This window comes from Xiphophorus couchianus, chromosome 15 (assembly GCF_001444195.1).
Source record: "Xiphophorus couchianus chromosome 15, X_couchianus-1.0, whole genome shotgun sequence".
Classification (NCBI taxonomy): domain Eukaryota; kingdom Metazoa; phylum Chordata; class Actinopteri; order Cyprinodontiformes; family Poeciliidae; genus Xiphophorus; species Xiphophorus couchianus.
The window spans coordinates 21949820-21973065 of record NC_040242.1 but is presented as its reverse complement, the minus strand read 5'-3'; the positions used below and the strand labels follow the sequence as shown (position 1 = coordinate 21973065).

At 41.1% G+C, this 23246-nt stretch overlaps 1 protein-coding gene and 1 long non-coding RNA gene across 3 annotated transcripts in view; both read left to right on the top strand.

Moving 5' to 3' along the window:
• Nucleotides 1-4529: 4529 nt before the first annotated feature.
• On the top strand, nucleotides 4530-5803 carry LOC114158127 (uncharacterized). Its single transcript, XR_003598348.1, has 3 exons — nucleotides 4530-5442; nucleotides 5532-5585; nucleotides 5722-5803. It is a non-coding gene; the product is annotated as an uncharacterized LOC114158127 (long non-coding RNA).
• Nucleotides 5804-5852: 49 nt separating this feature from the next.
• The window catches only part of tab2 (TGF-beta activated kinase 1 (MAP3K7) binding protein 2), a 50629-nt gene continuing 33235 nt past the window's right edge, over nucleotides 5853-23246 (top strand). The window contains exon 1 of one of the 2 annotated variants that reach the window (XM_028039391.1): nucleotides 5853-7574. The gene's annotated coding sequence lies outside the window, so the exon portion shown is untranslated. The remainder of the gene's footprint in view (nucleotides 7575-23246) is intronic. The other variant, XM_028039390.1, reaches the window with a different exon arrangement.

Sequence of the window (23246 nt, the reverse complement as noted above, 5' to 3'; positions counted from 1 at the left end):
CAGGAGCTGAAGTTGTTACAATGTTCATCAACCATTGTCCTGATCCTGGTCTAGCTTTTTCCTTCCAGCTGAAACCTGTGGAGGAGTGGACTACTGCTGAGGTTCAGAGCCGCCTTGATAACCGTGTTGCAAGTCTTAGGAAGCCGGTGGTCACTACAAATAGGACTCTTGGTTCGTCTGCAGGCCCTGTTCTCTCTTGTCTTCCTCAGCTTGGTGCTCAAACGCCTAGTGCTGCGTTGTCAGCTGATGCTACACCATTTGCTGTCCGTTTTCCCCAAGCTGCTTTAGCATGTGATCGTTCCTCAGCTTCAGGGCCCTTGAATCAGCAGCCACAGCAGCATGTTGCTCCACAATCTACATCCTTTCAGAATACAGGTCCACCCCAGCCACCTTTTTCCTCCAGTTCAGGAGTTGACCCGCCTCCTCAGATGACAGAGATGTTCGATAAGGTTCTGTCTCTGTGTGCAGCTTCTCTTGCTACAAAACAGAGTGGTCAACATGTGAGGAGTTACACACGTGGTTCTAAACGTCCTCAGCATGCACCATGCAGGGTTTGTTGCTCGGAGGAGCATACCACACACTCACACTGCAGATTGTTCAGACTGTGTCTCAACTGCTTCGGCTCAGGACACATTAAAAGGGATTGTCCTCAGCCTGCTCATCACACACCGCAGCTGTCCTCCCAGTATCCTAATTTAAACTAGAGAGCCCGTGTGATGAGAGGGGAAGCATGGGCAGAGTGGATAATACCCTCACGACTACACTGGATGCACGCTCTGTTTATACTGAGTGTTGCAATACTTCACCTGAGAACAGTGAAGTGATTTTCTTGGGGTCACAGAGAGTCCAGAGGGCTAGTGATTTGTTTTATGCCTCAGTTTCAGTTAGTGACCGGACTACACTGAGGGGTATGTTGGACTCTGGGAGTATGTCGTGCACATTGAGCGTGGAGGCAGAGAGCAAACTAAGAGCCGCGGGTGTTGATTTGATCCCTCTTGCAGTCCCAGAGAATGTGGTGCTCGTTGGGTGTGGTGGCCTTCTCACGCAGCCTCGATACATCTATGAGTTGGACATTGAGATCTATGGCTTCAGATTTACAGTACCGACATTTTTGATACCTGGCCAACATGATGAATTCATCATTGGTAGCAATGTGCTCCGGCCCCTTATTCAAAGAATGAAAACTGATTCGAGGTACTGGGAACTCATTACATCTAACACTGCAAACCCAGAGTGTGAGGAGTTTTTGCAGCTTCTGAGATGTGTTTCTCGGTGGTCAAACTCTACTTCACCTGACAAGATTGGAACAGTTAGGCTCAGACAGGCTGTTACCCTCCTTCCTCGTCAGGAGTATGTGGTTTGGGGTAAGCTCCCATCCACTGCACCACTGTCACTGGGAGGCACTGTGGTTGTCGAGCCGTCATCTGCTCGTTCCACTCCAAAAAACATTTTGGTGGGTCGTGTAGTCACACCCATGTGGGGGGATCGTTGGGTCCCTATGAAGGTCCTCAACCCAACAGAAAAACCTCTGATACTGCGCCGCAATGCTAAAATCGCTGATGTCTTTCCATGTGTTGCTGTGGAGGACTTTGCGTTCAGTCAGGGGAGATCGGAACTGTACTGCAACCATTCAGCTGTTTCAACAGGTTCATCACATCACAGTGCTGATCCAGTGCAGATGCTGAGAGACTGTGGTCTGCATGACATTGACATAGAGAGCTGTGAGGTGTCAGATGAGTCTAAAAGAAGGCTGGCTGAACTCGTGGTTTCTTACCAGGATGTGTTCTCCAGGGGAAAACTGGATTGTGGTGAGGCTAGGGATTTTGTTCATCGCATTCACTTGACTGATGACCAGCCATTTCGCTTACCTTATCGACGCATACCACCAGCACATTATCAGCAGTTGAGGGAGGTCTTGTCTGAGATGGAGATGACGGGTATCATAAGGAAGTCTATTAGTGAATATGCCTCCCCGCTTGTTATGGTGTGGAAAAAGTCTGGGGACATGAGGATATGCACTGACTTCCGCTGGCTTAATGCTAAGACCGTTAAGGATGCCCATCCATTGCCCCATCAGTCTGACTGCCTTGCTGCTCTTGGTGGGAATGCGCTGTTCAGCACCATGGACTTGACCTCTGGTTTCTACAACATCCCTCTCCATGAGTCCGACAAACATTACACTGCTTTTACCACGCCGCTTGGACTTTATGAGTACAACCGTCTCCCACAAGGTTTATGCAACAGCCCAGCTTCCTTCATGAGGATGATGCTTAACATTTTTGGTGACTTGAACTTTTCCAGCCTCCTCTGCTATCTAGACGACCTGTTGGTATTTGCACCGTCTGAGGAGGAGTCGTTAAGGAGGCTGGAGGTTGTTTTCTGTCGCCTGAGAGCAAACAACTTGAAGCTGGCCCAGAAAAAGTGTCACTTTCTCAGGAGGTCTGTGAGGTTCTTGGGCCATGTTGTGGAAGCTGGTGGTGTTTCTGTTGATCAGGAGAAGGTAAGGGTCATCTCAGGGTTTGAAAGAAAAGACCTCATGAAGGAGGATGGCTGTACTCCGTGCCAGAAGAAGGTGAGGTCATTCTTGGGCATGGTGCTATTCTATCAGCACTTTATTCCAGCTTGTTCCCGCATCGCAAAGCCTCTTTATGCCCTCACCGCAGGTCAGAAACGTAAAGTAAAGAGCGAAGGACATGGGAAAGCTGGAACCTTTCGTGTTCTGACTCCCCAGGACTGGACTCCAGCTTGTGAGAAAGCGTTTGGAGACCTTAAAACTGCACTTCTCAACTGTGTGGTGCTGGCACATCCTGATTTTGAGAAGCCATTTATTCTCTCAACCGACGCTTCATTGGATGGGCTCGGTGCTGTTTTGTCGCAGGTCCCAGCTGATGGAGAGATTGCTAGACCTGTTGCTTTTGCCAGCAAGACTCTCAGCCGCAGCCAGGCCAACTATCCTGCACACAGGCTCGAGTTCCTAGCCTTAAAGTGGGCTGTATGTGATAAGTTCAGCCACTGGCTGAAGGGTCACAGGTTTACTGTGTGGACGGATAATAATCCTCTCACATATATCCTGACCAAGCCCAAACTGGATGCCTGTGAACAGCGCTGGGTCTCTAAGCTTGCTCCATACACCTTTGAGATCAGGTATGTTCCAGGGAGACAGAATGTGGTGGCAGATGCTCTGAGCAGAGTTCCTTTTGTGAAGCCTTTGGCTGATCGCCTTCTGTCAGAACCTTGTCAGGAACTTTTGGAGCATGTCTGTGAGGTCCCTGATCATGCTGTGCAGGATGTTTTCCGTTTGACCTGTCAGCTTCAATCAGTGGACAGCTCTTCCTCCATTACAGCTGACACGTCCATGACCTGTGCCGAAGTCTCCTCTCTTTTGTCATCTGTCTGCAGTGGAGATGCTGGTCAGACTCAGCATGCAGCATCTTTAGCTGATCATCTGGGCATGATAATCCCACACACCACAGGTCCATCAACAGCTCTTTGTCTAACTGACCTGGTCTCTCACCAGAAAAACGATCCTGTTGTTTCCAGAGTTGTCCTGTACGTTGAGCGGGGACGCCGTCCATCAAGGCGGGAACGCTTTGGTGAAAATCAACTGGCTCTAAAAATTCTGAAGCAGTGGGATAAACTAACATTGCTGAATGGCGTTCTTTACCGTGTCATAAAAGACCCTCTGACAAAAGGTAAGCGCTTCCAGTTTGTGGTCCCTGATGCTTTGAAGTCTGTGGTTCTGACCGGTGTCCATGATAATGCAGGTCATCAGGGCCAGCCACGAACATTCTCCTTGGCTCGTCATCGTTTCTTTTGGCATGACATGGAAAGAGATGTGCGAGATTACGTGAGAAAATGTCCCAGATGTGTCCTCAGTAAAACCCCAGAGCCTGCTGTGAGAGCCCCTCTGGAGAACATCAGGACCAGTGCTCCGATGGAGCTGGTGTGTATTGATTTCTGGTCAGCTGAGGACAGTAACAACAAGTCTGTGGATGTTCTGGTGATCACTGATCACTTCACAAAGTTAGCACATGCTTTCCCGTGTCAGGATCAAACTGCTAAACGAGTTGCAAAAAAGTTATGGGATGGGTTTTTCTGTGTTTATGGCTTCCCACAGCGCATTCACTCAGATCAGGGTGCAAATTTTGAGAGTGAGCTGCTGGCTGAGCTTTTAGAGTTGAGTGGTGTCAGTAAATCGCACACCTCACCCTACCACCCAATGGGTAATGGGACTGCAGAGAGATTCAATCGCACCCTGGGCAACATGTTGAGATCTCTTCCTCCACGTTCGAAGCATAAATGGCCTCAGATGATCCAGTCTCTGACTTTTGCCTACAACTGCACGGTTCATGAGACCACAGGCTTTGCACCGTTCTATCTGATGTTTGGGAGGATTCCCAGGCTGCCTGTTGACCTTGTTTTTCGGAACGTTCTTCATGATGATGCTATTTGTGACTACCACACTTATGTCAAATCACTGGTTGAAGATTTACGTTCTGCCATGCTAATGGCTGAGTCCCCCCGGTTCCTGATTCACATGGAACAGTAAGATTTAGTGAGGCTCCTAGTGCTGTTCCTGCTGAGCCTTCCCTACCCGACTCCCTGTCCTGCAGTGATGGGGATGACCGTACTGCTTCATGGGTTCAGGATGTGTCCTCGGCTCCATCAGTTGGACATAGTGACCTGCCTCATGACTCTGAAAACTCCTCTATGGAAACAGGGGTACTGGCGACTGCTGGTTCCTTACCTCATCTTCCTGATGCTGCTGGCTCTGTTCATCCTCCAGACAGGGTGGGTGAGGATGTTGTTCGCCGCCTAACTTCACGCTTTGGGAGGGTTATTAAACCAGTTTGTCGCCTGATAGAGTCCATGGCCGTCATTGAGGCGCTTTATGATAAGGATAATGTTCAAACTGTTATTGACGTGTGAGTTTCCAAATTCTCATGTGATTCCTGCCATTGGCTAGGATTGTCTTTGTCTTGGTTTGCATAAGCTTCAGTACCATTTATGTGTTTACTCTGTATGGGGGGGTGTAAAAGGCACCTCTTGTTGTCCATGGAATACTGTGAGATTTTGCTGGGCGTCGAGCGATCTCTAGTCTCCTGACCCTATTGTAGGGTAGCTGTTTGGCTGATGTGTTACATTGTTGCAAAAAAAAAAATAAATAAAATTGTACTGCTACTAAGTGTCTTTATCACTGTTTTTTATTTTGTGTAATTCTAGGGGGGTGAATGTAACCTGGTTGTTGTTATAATTACACAAAATGTCTTTTTTTGTTGTTGTTTGTATTGTTCTCTACCTGACCGAAAAGCTGTCATTGTTTTGAATGTGTTACTTTAAGAACAGTAGCCCCTCCTTTTTATTTCTTCTTCTATGGTTTTGTCTTTAAAATGTTTGCGTCCCTTAGGCCCTCCCCTTTTGTCATGTTGTCCTGCGGGAGAGGTGTGTCCTATTTACTTTCTATCTAAATACTTCCAGTTTATTTGTAGATTTATTACGTTAATTTCTGTTATGTATTTTTGTTTGTGTAGGACTTGGAGCGGGCAGCTTGTAACTATTGTTTTTCTGTTGGATATTTTCGTCAGGTATGTTGTATAAAAAAGGTTTATTTTATTTAATGTGAGACATGATCCCGCGGCCCTTTTGTCATGTTGTCCTGCGGGAGAGGACTTGGAGCGGGCAGCTTGTAACTATTGTTTTTCTGTTGGATATTTTCGTCAGAATAAATCTTTGAAAGCCAAACAGAGTCACGGCCTGACTAACATCTAATAACCAGCACAACGCAGAAGGGATCCGGTTACAGTTACACAAATTTCCATGCCAATCTGTTATTTTCAATTATGTTTTACTAAAAAGTGAATATCAGAAGGTTTCTTTAGACAGAATATTTCGCCTGAAAAAACAAAACAGTAAATGATTACTAAATCGAGTGTAAAAAATTACTTGACATGTAAAGGTGAACGTCTCTTCACAGTGAGCTTTCTTCTGCTACCTGGCAGCTCTTCAGCTGCTCGAGTGGCTGAGCAAAGTATGTTTACAGTCCCCTGATGAGGGAGCTCATCATGTTTGGTCTTCCTCTCCCTACAGAGTCGGTGAGCCAGAAAGAGCTTTTCAGGTTCAGCTCTGTTTGTGTTGCTGGAGCGGTTCAGTCCAGCTCTTTGGATATCATTATTATTATTTTTCTTTCAACCAGGGGGAGTTCACCATAATATGAACAACTTATTCCAATTTTCTTGGAGAATGGGCGTGATTTCTAGTACTAACCACATTTTGACAAAACAGAAAGAAAAGAAATCCCAATCGATGCCATGTAGTCAGACCAAATCCAACGTTTTAGGCCACATATAGAATGCAATGTGCAATGGGAAGTCATTACTATGCATCCACCTACACACATCATCACAAAGGTGAAATGAAAGCCCTGCGGGGGTGCTTGGAAAAATTCTCAATGCAAAGATATGCAAATCTAGTAGTAACACACTCAAGTAGACTTACAGCAGCAATATTCTCTATGACTTAACAAATTAAAAAATCAGGTTATTTTCCATCTAACTCACAAACATGCATTACTTTTTAATGGTTTGTCACATTTGATCCAAATATAACACATTCAAGATTGTGGAAGTAAAAGTGACAAATAGTGAAAAGGTTCAAGGCATCTTAAATATTATAGTGACTTAGGCTGTAATCATGCAGCACAACTTCTCAAGCTGAGAACTCTATTGTTTCAAACAAGTCTTTTTTTATGGATATCTCTCATGTGTAAAGCACTCTTGGTGGGCAATATTTATTGAATTAGCGTTTCAGTTAGAGTTTTTGTAAAGAACAAAGCACAGCTATCTGAAATCCACATGTCAAATAAGCTGTTGTAAATTGTTGCTTGTTTTCTGTCTTTGCTGTCTGAAAGCATTCAAAATGGCTTCAGAAAATCTCAGCATTCCAGCTCAAGGTTTTGGAACAGCTACCCATCAGCTGACCTAAGGATGAAATTACAATGAGATGAATGCTGGTGATAAAACGTCCTTAGGAAAACCAGTTTTCATCCCTTCAGCCGTAACCAAACTCTTCCTCTAGTTTGTCTTCTGCTTGCACAATCTGGAACTGCAAGCAGCTCAACCTAATTTTCAGATGGTGAACGTTCTCCTCCTTCATCAGCACAACTTTGGAAACTGGGAGAAAAAAAAAAGGAAAACAATTTCTTCATCTCGCGATAGCAGCTTGCTGAAGCAGCCGCCATATTCTGTGACAGTATTTTGATTCGTATCTGCTGGAAGTGAGGAAAAAGAGAAAAGTGAAGGGCTGCAGAGGGGAGGGGGGGCGAAGACGAGGAGCTGTCAAAAAGTTCTCCCGGAGTCTCTGTCAAACAGCGCAGGGCTGTGGCTCGGTTTGCCTCCGCTTCTTGCTCTTCCGAGGACGCAGGCCCGGGGCCTCGGTGCTGTTAGCTCTTCTCCCAGTGAGCGCCCGGACCCCTTACGGCTTCTCCTCTCCCAGCTCCGCGGCCCTTCGGAGGTCCGGCGGCGGTCTCGGGTGTTGAAGGCGGCCCGGGGAGCGGCGGCAGCGGTGGAGACTGGAAGGTAAGTTCCATTAAATTAACGAGACTTTTCCATTTAGCGACAACCAGCAGGGCAGGATTTAGTCTCGTTTTTCAGGAGTAGAAAAACAAATTGAGCGTCTTCTACGGCAAGTGTTGTTACGTACGAGCCACACAGGCAGAGAAGAAAAATTTGATGTGTGGAAAAACTTTTTGTCTCTAGCAGGCAGCTAGCAAAGTCAGCTAAGCTTCAGAGTTTATTGACCGTCGCCTTCCTGGCCCAGTGAAGGAAAAATGTTAAACTTTCAAAACATTTTCCGAAAGTTTAACGTTTGTGTTAATGGCTAAATGTGGAAATTATTAGCCGCCTCCTTAGAGTTTCACACTGCCAAGCGCTGCATGTTTTGTAGCTCATGTTAGCCCAGGCTACTTTTTCCATTGAGCTTCTCTGTTGAAACCTCGCAAAAATTAGTCAAGATGGAAATGTTCAATCATTAAACTGTAAACTGACTAAGCTCCTTCACCCGGGTTGGTTCATTTCATATCAACAAGTTTTCCTCGTCTCTAATAAACCGAAGTTAATTTAAACAATGAGATAAATACAGTACAGTTTAGTGTCTCCACAGATTATTTTTCCTTTTTGCTGATAGATACGGTTCAGGACTGGGACATTGATTTCAGACGTGTTTTGATTTATTGAATCCTTCCTTTTTCTGTGATGGAATGATAATACAACAAATAATTAATTTAGTACACAGGGTTATATTGTATATTGCAATGTTTTGACATAGATATTTTTGTGTTCTTGAGTGCTAATAATTAAAATTATTCTCATTTTCCCTGCACAACCTGCAGGCTTTGAGAATATTCTAGTACTCTAGTTTGTTTGCCTAAAGTGTCCCTACTAAAACAGTTTTTTTAATGAGGAATTAATATGTAGTTTTCCATTTTCATTATTCCACTTTACGTTTCAGTAACTAGTACAGCTGGCAGTGAAACAACCCCACAGCATGCTGCCTCCACCGCCATATTACATACAGTGTACTTGACTTAGACACACAGAATTTATCAGCGTGGCATCGGTGAAGGAGAACCGTCTGCCTCCAGAAGCATCCTCCCAGTGCTTGCTCGTGTAAAACTGTACAACAAATAGTAACACCAGCGCATGGCAGATTTGAGCTTTACTGCTTCCTAGGTTGTTATAGAACATTTTAGTTTGTTTTCTTCCCCAGCAGGACATTTAGTGTCTTCTCCCAGACCTTTTAAAGACGTGAAGTTGCACTCGGTTGCAGTCGTTTAAGCTGATCTTGGGATATGGAGGTGTTTAGAAAATGGCTCAAAAAATGCTCAGTTTTCACTGAGCGTTTACTAGACGTTCTTATTGTTCTCACTGTACAAACTGATTTTTATTCAGAGAAGAGAAGTTTGTATGCCCCAAGATTGTTCAAGTTAAAAGATGACCTAGAACCTTTAGCATCACTTAAGATTGTACATATACAGTTGAGCTTTTGACTCAACTGTATACATACAGCTGTATGTATACAGTTAGCAAAACCCTACGATAAATTAAAAATGGAGCATACAATTTTTGTTCTAAAAAAAAAAAGTGATGTTAAAACAAGGCGGAGTTCAAATAAACCAATAAAGGCCTTAGTAGAACACTGTACTGCCACTGTTTAAGCTTCTGACCTCTAGCTTATATACGCTTTCAGAAGTTGTTTGTGTTGCACAACTTTGGCCCAGGTAATGAAATATTCAGTGACAGTTTATAATGAAAGTCCTCCTGGTTGTCCAGGTGACCGTATTTAGACGGATGCAGGATGAGTTGGTCTCGACCTTTTGCAAGCCGCTGATACAGACGTTCAGTTTGTGCGCTTTGTGCTGTTAGAATGATGTGTTTGGCCTGAGATAACCCTACAGGAGAATGTTGACTTCCTCGTCATATATTATTTCTACATGTGCGGCCTCTAAAAACGTCCGGCTGGATAGTGTGCTACAGAGTTCTGCCACCTTTGAAAACCAAGGAGACGTTTTTGGTCTCAGTCCAGCTAAATAAACCGTCTTTAGATCCGCTGTTGTTACTGAACCATTTGAAAAAAAGTCATCTTGTACCGTCATTTTTTATGACTATCTACTGTAGGAAAATTTTCCTTTTTAACATTTTGCTTTTGTTTTCACGTTTTAAGATGAAGAAAAATTTAACAACTTTGCAAAAGAAGGAAATATTCTTCTATGGGATATGGTTGAAATTATGTAAAAGGAAAAAAGAAAGTCCACCAGATGACGAAAAATAGGTGTAAAATTCAAAACAATTATAACATAAAGAACCGCTAAAACTTGCTTTTACATTTGTTGGTTCTTACTTGCTTAGATCCAAAGTTAATTTTACCCTACTTGATCTATTTTATTTATTTTACAAATTACAAATATCTTTAAAAAACTGTGTTTTATTTCAATCATTCCTTTTGTGATTTGACCTGAATTCAAAGTGGAAATAAATGGCTGTATAACAGGCTTGCCAATAAAATGATGGTTGGGCTGACATCACTCTGAACTAGGGGAACCCAAGGAGCACTTTGGTGGAACACCCCCAACCCCCCTTAATTTTCTAAAAACTGAACTTTCAAAACAGAAAATTTGATTAAGTGATGAAATTGATTGATCTCCCACCTGTATTTGCAGCCAAACATACAAAATTTACTGTCACAATTTGTTTGAAAATATACAAAAATATATTTTTTTGTATGTTTATATAGCTGTTGTTGAATTATTGTAGTTGTGACTGCATTTACAATGATTCAACTTGTTTTATTTTTGTAGGAGCCAGTTAAGAAACTTACTGAACTTTCTGACATAATGGGATGATGTTATCATGACACCTTCAGACTTGCTGCATCTATATCTCACTCTGAACTAAATCAGGTTTTATCCTCTGCTGAGGTTGCCTGACCTTTTACTTTTACTACTTTGACTAGATTCAGAGTCACTTCTTTTTTTTCCCTGCAGAACTCTGGATGCCTCCAGTCCAAACCTGCTGTTAACAGCTAAACTGTGAGAGTATATGTCCTTCATTAGCAGTTTGTGCCTGCCTTGACTTGCAGTCAACACTGCACTTCCTGACCAGAGAACTGCCATGGCCAACTGTTTATAGGTGCAGACCCCTAACTGAAACCATGTGTGCCTGTAGCTGGGCAAACGTGTTGCCAGGAGACCTCGCTGATTTGCCACTCTGCAGAGACCCAGCAGTAGCTGCTCACAGCGTTCGTGGTAAGTGCCAAGTCAGGATTTTTGTGCAGCACGAGGGGCTAATTGCCCTGTTTGGATGTCATGAGGTATCTGCAGAAGGCCTGAATGAACACGTAAAAGAAATGTGCGGATCAGTAAAATAGGAGCGTCCTGCGTTTGCGCGGTGCTTGTTGACGCGGGTGTGAATGCTTGTGTGCAGTAAACAAGTGCTGAACTAGGATTTGTTCTTGAGCGCAAACCAAGTTTGTGGCTTTCTGTTGCGCCAACACTCAGGAAAACAGGTTTCGTTAGAGGGAAGAGACGTTTATCACTTTCACAAATCTCCATGAAAACAAACGAATGGAAAATATACAGTTATTTGCCTCTTTTAAACAGGGAGGACGGCTATGTCCTTGGACTGAGTAGAAACATGGAGTGGAGGAAGTACTTGTTCCGATCCACAATGTCAGTTTAACCTTGGGAAATGATTTCTCTGTTGCCGACTCATTTCAGTTTCTTTTTAAGGCTGCAGATACTGGTTTAGTGTATTTCCAGCTAAGGCCCGTCACCTGACCCCTCAGACTGCTCCATGCTCGCGCTCTCTGTCAGATAAGTAAGTACACACTGTGCATTTCCCACCAAGTGCCTCTTCTGGTAGAGCTGTGGAGCTAGCTCCTAGTCCAGTAGGCAGAAGGAAGGATCCATCATGCTCATTCCAGCAGATTCAGGAAGAGGGCCCGGGTGTTGGGAACCCTCCCCCCTCCTGACTGTGTGGCTGTCAGGAACAGAGGCTCCTACTGGAGCCCCCTCCCCCTGTCTACTTCTTCTCTTTAAAAGGAGGCTTCCATTACATGCTGCTCAGGCTTCTAGTTGGTCCTAGGGTGAAAATGCATTGGCTGGTGCAGACACTGTAGGATTCTGTGACGTATATGATGTATGTGCAGTGTTCACTTCACAGTTAATGTAGGGCCAAGTAAATCTAAGCGTTATGGAAACTGTTCAGGAACACAAATCTTTAAGAGCTTGTTTTCCTGTTGCATTTTCACCAGATGAGTGTACACCCACTGGCCACTTAAAGTTGCTCTATGGGACTTTCATATAAAAAAGAAGCTTTTACACATTTGTTAAAACTATCACCATGTTGTGGTAGTATAATGCGAGACAGATAATCTGTGAAAAGATCAATCTCCTCCATCTTCTCCCTGACATACTATTACCGTCTGAAGAAATGCACCACTCCCAGTCGGAAACGACCAATCAGAGCCAGGAGGAGGGTCTTAGCGCTGTCAAACATCCTCATGTACTCACTGCTCAATGTGCTAATGGTGGAGAAACAACTTACAGGAAAAACGTTTAGCCACTGTCATTGTTGGCTATGCTAACTAGCTTGAGCATTCAAAACATTTTCTGCTAGCTGCAGCGTAGCAGAGAACAAGAAGTAAGGGGAGGGCGAGCAATGCCACACGGTGGATGAATGACATCACTAAGACCTGCCTCTTGGCTCTGATTGGTTGTTCCTACACAGTACTGGGAAAAAGCAGAGGAGCTTGATTTTTTTTTTCTTTGAGTTTATGGTAGTTCATACCATCCTGCCACCATGGAACTTTTATAAATATTTTATTTATTTATATTTTTACATATTTCTTTAAGCATGCATAGCTGTTGTAAAAGATTGTTTTAGTAATTGAGTAATCTATTGATTATTCTGACGACTAATTGAGTAATCGAATAAAAAAATATTGATAAAATGAAATATTGGTAAAGTCTGACATAACAGTATTAACATCGGATATCAATATCGACTCAAATTTTCATGTCTGTACATCCCAAGCAATTATTTTTCTGTATCTTAGAAAATTAACCTGTAATAATAATCAAGTCATTTTTTAAAGTCAATATGGACAATAATTACACAAAAATCTGAAATTGTATTCAGTTTATTAATAAACATAATAAGGAAGCAGACTGACATTGGGGAAAAAAATACTCCCGTGTTTACATATTAATCCTCAGAACAACTCTATCTTTTATGCATTTATAGATTTTGTGTACACTGGTAGAACCTCATGTTCCTGCTTTACAATGTGCTAATCGTGGTGAAACAACTTACTGTTCCAGGAGAACTGTTTACCCGTCGTCATCCGTGGCCATGCTAATTAGCCATGGCATTTACGACAAGCCCCTCTTTGACGAGCTGTAACAGAGAGGAATGTGGAGGATGAAAGCAGTGCATACATGAGCTTGGTTGACAACGCTGAGACTCTCCTCTTGGTTCTGATTGGTTGTTCGAGAGATTCATTTCTGCAGATGGCAGAAAAGGCAGAAAAAGGAGCTCTTTATTTTAAACAGATTATCTGTCTCATATTATACTGTCGTGACATAGTGATAACTTTAAGCTATATTTAAAGAAAAATACCTAAAAAAAAAAATAATAATAAAAGTTACCTACTGTAGCTTTAATTAGGTACATGACCCCCTTCTGCCTTCACAACTGGCTTAATCCTTTGTGGCTAAGATTCCACAAGGTGCTGGAAACATTCCTCAGAGGTTTTGCTCTGTGTTGATGCATCACACAGTTGCTGCAGATTTGTCAGCTGCTAATCCGAATGGAAACCTCCAGCTGCGCCACATCCCAACTCTGCACTATTGGATTGAGATCTGTTGTCTGTGGAGACCACTGCAGTTAAGTGAAGTCACTGTCATGTTCCAAAAAAGCAGCTGAAGATGATATGATCTATGTGACATGGTGGATTAGCTTGCTGGAGGTAGTCCTTAGAGGGTTGGACCACTTGGCGTCATAAGGTTAAAGACATGGTTAGCAATAATACTTGTACTGTTTCATTAAAAGAATGGTAAATTGTGTCCATCACAAGGCCACTGTTGCCTTTCTTTTACTCTGAAGCAGTCTGCCATTTTATCCATTTTCTGTAAACCCAAACAATGGTTGTGAAAATGTTATGTTGTTTCATTTTAGATTATACATTTTTTTCCCTCATTTAAAAAAGAATTGGATTCTTTATTTGTATTTTTAATTTTAATGTTGTATAACAAAGTGGTTAAATAAAAAGCAGCAGAATGTGATGATCTTAAAAGATTAATCACCAGAATAATCTATAGAATATTCCTACAGGGACAGTATTATGTTACTATCGAGCTTTACATCATGTCATAATGTTATTCTCTCATCACAAACATACCTGGAGAGTTGTCTTTATTTCTTTCATGCATGTTTGAGAAATCCTTTTAGTCTCCATGACAACCATTCAGCTATGCAAAACACCTGGGTGGACCTAGAACCGCCTTGAGACGCAGCTCCTCCTCAGAGCTGCAGTTCCCAAGCTTCTGAGATTATGCAATACACAGTAGCTCTCCTCTGCAACTCTCCCACTCAGCTCCTTCAGACTAGTCAGCAGCAATTAGCAAACACCTGGTGGTCATCTGCTGAGCTCATTATAGGAGCTAGTTCTCAGTGAAATGCTGGTAAAAACATTATTAAAGGGCTTATAGAGGAGTGATGTTGTGATGACTTCCTGAGTTTCAGAAAGAACAGGAGTTTTTAAAGAGACAAGGGCCCAATTTCAGGGCATTGAATTACAAAGTCAGATTTTCTTGAAGTCGTCTTTGATATATACAGCATTTACTACTTAGTTTTTTGATTGTGCTATGAAATGTGACTGGAAAATACATAATACATAACACTGCCTCTATAATAAAATAAACGTTAGATGCAGCCTTTATTCAAAGTCACTTTATTTCCTTTTCGTCCCCATTTCGATGCTTGCTTTGACCTTGGGTATCTTCAACACGACTAAATATGCAAATGCATGTAGTTTCCAGTGTGTGATTTGCTGAGGTGCTTTTACAATTGAACAGTTGAGTCTCAGAGAACATTTATGACCCCCATCATTGCGGAATATATCATTGTGTCTGCCAGCGGCCATTATGAGATTATTCCCAACAATTTATCACGTTGACCTCATTTCTGTTAGACTGGGTCTGTAGTGAATCAGCTCTGCTTCGTAACATGATGTTTACGATGTCATCTTTCAATCCATACAATATGTGCAAGCTAAAACATTTACTGTGATAGAGGACTTGACATAAGTTGATTCAACCTTTGACATTAAAAAATAAGCATGATAGATAGAATTGTTGTCCCTTTAAGAGAAAATTTAGTACATGTTTCAATAACTTTGATTTAAAATGAAAACTAATATTTATTCCTGCTGTTAGGGAAAGAAAGGAAAAGGGTAAAAGAGTAACGTATTGATAATTGAAATAAGCTGCATGATGAAGTAGTTTGTAGCACTGTTGCCTTGCAGCAATCAAGGTTCTAGGTTAGAATCCCGACCTGGAGCCTTTCTCCATGTGGTTTGCATGTTCTCTCTGGGTACTCCAGTTTCTGTACTCCAGATCTGTGTGTCTCTCTGCTGGATTGGCGACCTGTACAGGGTGGATCTTGCCTTTCGAAACATTTCCTTTGACTACTCAAACTTAAAGGAAAATATGGAATATAGATAGACACACTAAATTGTTCCTTAAGTAAATGTGCTAACTGTACAAGTCATTATAGCTTTTTGCTGTCCTAGTTTTATATAGTAACACTAAGAGCTCATATTATTTGGGTAACTACATAATCACGTCTCTTTAGAAATGATCTGCTGTGATCATTCCTTGTGTTGCACTTTAACGACATAGACCAATTCCCACTGTACCATCTGTAAATCAGACGTTTGTTTAGCACACACAGTGAGCAGCCAAGTTCTGCTTGTCCACTGGACTAACAGCTTAAATGTTAAAGAAGCAGTTTAGATAAGGAAATGAGGATGCATGGAGATTAGGTAATGGTTGACAAAAACTATAAGTGTTTGATAAATGTGTAAGATTAGGTTGTGGCGTGTTGTAAAAGTCAGCAGTCATATTGCTGTTGTGAAGGGAGCTTTCCACTCCTGCAGAGTGTGTTTCCATCTGATCTGGAAAATAAAGATAAGTGCCACTTTTAGTTTCCATTTATGTTGCCTACCACATTATTGTTTCTGTCTGGCACTTCATGATTTTGACTGTTTGCCATTTTTGGAATTGTACATATTTTGCATATGTTTGAGTCTTGTGTCTCTTTTTCAAAGGCTCTTCATTTGGCTGATGTCATAAATCAGCGTTCCCCAGCTTTGGGCTGCAGAACGCAGAGGTTGTTAAAATATTTAGCACATGTATTATAAAATAATCACTGGATTTATAATTTTATTAGATCAAACTCTTTGGTCCTTGTGTGCCTGCAGGAATCAAAATGTTCTATTTAGATTGATCACTAGTAAAATGTTTTATTACTGTGAGCTCTGACATTTTGTTAAGTGACTGTTAAAACCAGTGATGCAGATGAATTTATGAATGAAACTATCAAAATAAAGCACTAATGTTCTGCCTTCATTCTGAGCCAACTCCTTCAGATGTGAGTTGTTATTTCTCTAAGAGAGGTGAGCAGCATAACGAGCATGCTAAGATGCTTGCTAGCTAATTTTCTCTCTGTCTTCTATTCGTATTTTCTGTCCCTCATTTCCCTTTCTCAGAGAGAGGACTTTTGTGTCTCTTGCTGCAGCATCATTCTATACGTCAGCTGAATCAGGGTGCACGTGTGGACTAATTTATTTTTTTATCTTGTTTCAAAAATGATTGGGACCTCAGACAGTATCTATTTTTAAAGCAGAATTCAAACTCGAACCACTGGGCTTTTTAAGGGCCCCTGCCGGTTGTAGGCCCTTGGTAAATTGAACCCTAAACACCCTCAGATAAGTCTCTCTACAGATTTCAGTGGATATGCGGTATCTTCAACATTATTATAAATTATATCCTAATTTATTATTCCAGACATTGGTCGTTCTGATGAAAGATCCATATTCATTTCCATTGTTTTCATTCTGTTTCCTACAGTGACTTTAGGATACTAGAAGAGTTGTAGTTTACCTTCTTCTTCTTTTACTTTCCTTTTTGAAGTGAATTGATAAAGTAGCAATAACCACATCCTAAAGTCAGGTTGTGCATGCTACCCTTCCCCCATACTGCTTCACTTGACCTAAATTTTGGGTTTAGCTTGTATGCCTTCCTATTCTGCAGTGTTTTCACTTCTCTCAAATGGCACATCGTCTCACACAAGTTACCCACACTTTGGACCAGTTGGACAGGTCTAATTCAAATTGAGTGGGATATTTGAATTCGACCTGCAATGCAAACAACCATTATACTAAAACAGGCTGTTCACCAGGTGATCAACAGTTTAAGGCCACATCATTCAAAAACCCAGATCTTTGCAAAAATGTGGATTTAGTGTCATTTTGCACAGGTATCCACACCGTCGTGACCTGATGGCAAAGGAAAAAAGCTTTCTCTCTTTGAATGTGATTCGATTGTTGAACTGCATAAGCAAGGCCTCTTGCGTTTTACCCACTCAACCCCTCACAGCCTGCTAAGCAAGCTTGGTGGCATCAACTGACTCACTCACTCTTTGGTTACCTAGCAACAACCTGCTGAGTAACATGTTTCATGTTTTGCCACTGTGTCTCATAACTGCTTAAGAATAAAATAAATATGTACATGAAGTGAGAGAATGAGCACAACAGCTCAAGAGGAAAATGGATAAAACAGAAAAGGTCACATCACCAGTTTGGCAGTATTTCAGGTATTTAAAGCAATCAATTATCAATATCGACAGATATGAAATCATGGTATGTTTTTTTAATAGCATGATACATTTTTCAGCCATATCACCCAGTGCTAGAGGCGATTAACAAGACTCATTACAAAGTTATTTTTTGAAACTTTTCATTTTTAATTTCAGGGTTGTTTTGATCAGCTGATAAACGGCCTATTTCAGTTCAGTGGTTGTTTGCAATAAAATGCTTGGATCTGTCTTGGATTTGTCTCGCTGCCATTTCTTAAGGGTAAGCACACAAAGAATAATGTATAAAGTTACTAAAGCTAACCATACAATAGCTAATAAGATGCTAAAGACAGTTTAAAATTTCAACTCTGTAAATATTTAGTTTAAAAAATGTATATTAAAAAGCCTGTTTTACAGCAGCCCTTCTGACTGCTCTTGTCTGGAAGGCTAAAAATGAGCTATTTTATATTGTGGTAGAACTCGGGATCAACAGGTCCAAACTTTACAAAACTGGAAATTGACCACAAATATCCCAACGGTGCATCAAAAGTTTTTAGACAAAAGTAGGGTTAGTCGTGTTGCCCAGTCATTCTGTTAAACTCATAATAGGCGTTTAATGTGATCCTGCTTGAGATATTAAACACTGCGAAATAGTTAAAGACCAGCTTTTTATGTTTATAATTTTTTTAGATTGCCTCTGCAGAGACATGGCTATGAAATAGGATAGTAGCAGCGCCATCAATTAAAGGAACACAGTGGTGCTCCTAGGCTGGCTCACTTTGACTGTACTATTTAAACTAATTGGAAACAGAGCCGCTAGTGTCTGAAACGGGCAGCGTTGGAGCTCTTTAGCATTGTTACAAGCTTTCATTTCCACCCCTGCTTCTTTTTTATGATATAAAAATGGAAGTCAATGGAAGTGGCAGACCAGCAGGATTGCATTGCCTTTCGCAATGAAGGAGAACATGTTGTGTTCCAACAATCTATGTGTGATTAAAGGAGCTCAGGCTTCAGAAAGCCTACTTCCTGTTGTTGAGGTGAACTGTCTGGTGGGTGATTTACTTTCATGCAAAATGAGCTTTGCATCTCGTCTTTCAAAAATGGTCTGGTGTTTGTCACAAACAAGCAAAATGCCGTTTAACTGTAACAGCTCATTTGCTTGTTTACTTGGTTTCATTCACAAATCTTCCTGTCCTTCCTCTTGCATCTAACCGCAGTGCTGTTACAGTAAGAACTGTCGCTAGAATGTCAACGTCGTGACAGCTCACAGGAAGATGGGTCAAGAGTTATCTTTGGCCTCTGCGCTCCCTGTGCAGACAGAAGTCGATGCAGCAGGATACACATGTGTGTGACACAAACACTTCCTCTCAGTGTGTGCTGCTCTTACTAACACGGATCTTCAGCTCATTCTCACATTAGACTCTTTTAGTTTGAGAAGCAGGCTGCAGAAAGTGTGCATGTGCTAAATGTAAAATGCCCATTTTTTATAAAAGGTGACTGCAATAAATGACTATATAATGAATATATATATATATATATATATATATATATAACATTCTGAATCAATTTAAAATGTTTCAAAGTTGATTTTAAAGCAGCAGTATTATGTAAAATTAACTTTTTAATCTTTACATCATGTCATAATATCATTCCCTCATCAAAAACATACGTGGAGTGCTACTTTGATTATTTCATGCATGTTTGAGAAATCCTGTAATCTCCCATGGCAACCATTCAACTGTGCAAAATCCTTGGTTGGACTAGGCCTGTCTCGATAACAAATTTTGCTGGAAGATAAATTGTCCCAAAGGTTATTGTGATAAATATTCTTGGTTTGACATTATTTTCCAGTAATATAATGGTAATGGCAAAACAATGCAAGAACACATTCTCAAAGATCAATAAACTTTACATTTTAAAGTCAGGTTCTTCAGACTGGCCAGCAGCAATTAGCCAACACCTGGTGGAACTGCTGATCTCGGTATTCAGTCTCAATCTCAGTGCGACGCAGTTAAAGGGTTAATTGAGGAGCGTCGTTGTGATGACTTTCTGATGGCACAGAGATGGAAAGAGCAGGACTGTCGTGGAGACAGAGGCCCAATTTCAATGTGTTAAATTACAAAGTCAAATGTATTTTAAGTCATATTTGACATACACAGAATTTTTCTTTACAAAAACTGAAGGTAACAGTTACTTTATTGTGCTATAAAATGGCACTATGTTCCCGGAAGACCCGCGATACTGTCCCTTTAAACATTTAAAGAATGTCATCTATGAATGCCCTCCATTTACTTGTGTCTTCTGAAGATGCTGTGCAAAGCTCACCACTGTTCTTTCATATGGACATGGGGACTCCAGGCCAGCCCCTCACATTGCACTCCACTTTATCACTCAGTTCTGTATCAACCATGGCCTTGATACTTCTCGCCCAACAAATGGCTTAAAAGAAACGGAGGCTTTGCATAAAATACTTGTAGAAAATGTTTTGCATCTTTCTGCAGATGTTAAGGCTTAAAGTCTCTTTTGTCTCTTGAGCACAACCCGAGTGTGGCACATCCAGCCTGGTCTGGTTTCCAGGTGTTGTCCTGACCAAGCAGGGCAGACAGAGGTGTGTTGGATTGAAAGCAAGTATTTGTGCTCACTGGGACATGACTTGATTTTGCCAACAAAGTCACTAAGTTGTACGTAAATCTGCAGCTTGCCCAGCCAGTTTCTCGCTCTAGAGCCGGAATGGGCACAACACACCAGTTGTGTGGGTTTACAGACCAAACATCTAATCCATCATAAAGCAGAAACTGTTTAGCTGGAGATCCACCAATCAGAGTTTTTAGGGCGAACTTAAGAAATTACAAATTTTAGCTGAATACTTTTTCTCCAACCTTCTTGCCATTATTCATTATTTATAGGAGCAGAGGTGATGACCCACTGTGTGAGAACGATTAGTCCCTGTAAACCTGGGTTTTATTAGTATTTTGTAACAACAACAAAAAACCCAAAAGCTTTTGGCGTTGACATTTTGAGCTGTTTTTTTCATTAGATATTAGCACCATTAGCATCGCCAATATCTTGGGTTCTGGGGGAATGTAGACTCTTACCGTAACGCTAACATTTTTAAACGGCTGTCAACATTTTCAATTTCTGCATGTTTAATGGCAAACAGAAAAGGATAAAACAACTTTGTTTACGTGTTTACATGAGTTGTCACATAATTTTGAATGACTTGGAACATGAACAAATGTGTCCATGTGTAATTTTAGTTGCATTTCTTAAATTACGGAAACACTGCAACTGCAAAATTGTGTTTTCTCAACATTAAGAGAATATAGACATATAAAGATCAAGACTTGTGCAAGCTTTGTTATATTTCAGCAGTTGTTTGCGGTTAACATGAACCATAAATGGAAAATATATAGCAGGAGTTTTTTTTTTTTTTTACCCCTCCAGGGGGTCTTTTGTGGGCTCTAGTATCCCTTATATGATAGTAGGCTGACAGGAAACGGGGAAGGAGAGGGGGGAAGACATGCGGCAAATGTCGTCGGGTCCGAGAGTCGAACCCGCGACGGCCGCGTCGAGGACTCAAGGCCTCCAAATATGGGTCGCGCTAACCACTGCGCCACCACGGCACGCCCATAGCAGGAGTTTTGATCAGGATAGTAATTTATAGGCCACCAGAAAAAAATGTTCCTATGATTATTCCCATTTACTGCTCAACAGTTGTGTCCTTTATTCAAATTTTACTAAACTCATATATGTTGTAAAGTGGCAGTATTCTGTAAAATCAACATTTTTGAGCTTCTCATCATGGTATAATGTTATTCCTTCATCAAATACATATCTAGGTTTACCTCGTGGTAATCATTCGACTGTGTAAAACGCCTTTGAGGACGAAGCACCTTCTGTCACAGAGTAGCCCTCCCCTGTGACTCCCCCACTCGGCTCCTTCAGACTAGCCAGCAGCAATTGGCAAATACCTGGTGGAACTGCGAACCTCGTCAAACAAACTCAGTGCAACGCCCCTAAGAACGATGTTAAAGGCTTGAAAGAGGAGTGACGTTGTGACAACTTCCTAAAGGCGGCGTTTCCAAAGGAACGGGAGCTTTTAGAGAGACCAAAACCCAATATAAAGGTGTTAAATTACAACGTCAAATTTCTTTCAAGATGTATTTGATATAAATATCACTTCTATAACTGCAGGTAACATAGTTTCTTGATTGTGCTACAAAAGTGTCTGGAAAATGCATAACATTGCCCCTGTAAAGAACATGCTGTTCAGTTGCACATACAAATCAGTTGTTTTTGATGCATGTAACGTACTAAAAAAAAAATCAATATTTCAATATAATTAATGCAGACATTTTTTTAAGCTACTCATCTGCGTCACAATCAAATAGGAAGTGAGCTGATTACCCAAATGTGTACATCACAGCAGAACCTCAGACTCAGGTGCTCGACCTCTACCCTTGTCCTACAGTGGCTTACCTGATGGCCAACAGTTTTAAACTCATTTCACATGGCCAACGCGGCAACTGGGGTTGCACAGTATTTTAAATCGCAGTCGACATTGCAATATCAATATCTGAAATATGGCAATCGTAAGACTGCTGGGTTGCAAGGTTTGGTCGTATATTAGATTTCCAGTGCTATGCATGCAGGTTCTGCATGCCAGTAATATATCTGCCCTGCTGGGTGAGCGTTTGCTGCCTTCGATGCACACATTTCATGTATATTTTTAGTGCCTGAGATATTAAAGCTCATAAGGGCTGTTAAGGACATTATGATGGAAAAGAACAGATCATCATAATGATAATCAGCAAATGTGTCGCATTTATAATGTAACATTTAATTACATTGAATCCAGGGTACAACCTTTTCATTAGAAATATTAACACGCTTAGCAAGTGGTGTCTTGTCTACAATTTTCTACGCAGGAAGTGACTGAGTTTATTTTCTAAACTAAATAGTTTCTGAATTACTCATGATTTATTAGTTTATAGCAATAAACCTGTGAATCATTTATTGGTTCTTTCTGATCTCTATTGGAAAGAGCATAATATCTTTAAAAAATTTCAAAAAGGATTTTTCTTATTTGTATCAAGTTTGAGATGCATTTGATAAAAATAATAATGGGGTTAGGATTACCATACTCTCAGAATTTGACCGTATGCTCCTCTAATCTGGAACAAACTTCAAGAAAACTGCAAAAAAAAAAAAAGCCAAAACACTGAGTTCCTTTAAATTGAGGCTAAAAACATCCACCTGTTTAGCGCCATCTGATTCATAACTGGAACATGGATCGATGTATTTGATGTCTGCTTGACGCTGATATTTGACAAACTGTAATGTTGATAGCTATTTTATAATTAGTCACTGTATGTTGTTTTTAAGGCGGAAAGCACTTTGAGCTGCCTTGTTTGTAAACAGTGCTGCACAAATAAACTTGACTGATTTCAAGTTTCTTTTTGTCATTTTAATAAACCCAGAATTTTGATTTGTATTTTTCCAAATAAGCTTTTAAAGACAGAATCTGGTCAGCATTAAAACCTGTTGTTGCAGAAAAAACAAACTGATGTTAGTCTCTTGTGGTCAAAGAAAAGGATGGTGACTTAAATTTGTAGAATTTCTCAAGAAATTGTGGGTGTGCACTTTGTTCTATCTGCAAGTTTTGTTTCCTTTTTATCTTATCTCATGACCACAGTTTTGTGAAATGCTGTCTGTTACTGACTCTTATCTGCTTAGTAGTTGTACCAATGTCAGCTTCCTAATCCTAACACTGTGTCTTTAAAATGAATCCAGCATGTGCATGTTGATAGCTACGGATATGCAGGTTTTTATTAA